Consider the following 872-nt stretch of genomic DNA (forward strand, 5'->3'; position numbering starts at 1 on the left):
CGTGCTAGAGAGGGTCCACCCACGCGTCTGGTCTAAGTGGGCGTCCCTCTGCGCCTCCACCCACGGCACGGGCGGACGGGTGGGCGCGGGCGACCCTGGAGACTCCTAATTGGTGGATCATGTAAGGGCGCAGACCGGGCCATCTGGCACGGGACCCGCGCCCTTATAGAGCGAACTAGAGGGCAGAAAGAGGAAATGCAGTTGGACGAACCGGTTCCAGGGAGGAATCTGTATCTTGGGCGAAGGTATCTGTCCAAGGGAAGGCCAGGCAGGGTGAAGGATTTCGAAATTGGATTTACTCAGAATTGAAAAGAGAAAAAACAACAAAGATAACTTAGGTTGTGCCTAGCCCGGAAATGGCATTTAGAGGCAAACATGTTTTTTTTTCTTTCTTATTTATGAAAATTAGATATTCCTTTTTGCCTGAAAACTAAACGCATTTAACAAGTGAAAAACAATCCAATATTAACTCATGTTTTTAAAAATTTATTTATTTACAAATATATATTTGTTATATTTCTCTTGTCCCAAAATAGGATCATTATGGGCTACGTCATCCTGTTGCTGCTTGTTATTTATGATTTGCAAACAGCGCTGACCAGTCACAGAGGCGACAGAAAATGCCCTTCTGTCTTTAAACATCACGTGTATTTACTTTTATAGTTTTGTTTGATGAATGGGATTATGACCCCTATGACTCCTCTATGACTGGTTTCGTATGAAGCCTTGGATTCGAGTGGAAACTACACCACACATATTCTGCCAAATTTTACCTGGGGTTGTCTTTCACTGACCATACCTCCAAGGTAGAACTCAATCTCCGAATACACGTGGCTGATACCTCCGCACTGACTCTTCTGATGTACTAGTGT

The sequence above is a fragment of the Penaeus monodon genome, chromosome 27 (assembly GCF_015228065.2).
Source record: "Penaeus monodon isolate SGIC_2016 chromosome 27, NSTDA_Pmon_1, whole genome shotgun sequence".
Classification (NCBI taxonomy): Eukaryota; Metazoa; Arthropoda; class Malacostraca; order Decapoda; family Penaeidae; genus Penaeus; species Penaeus monodon.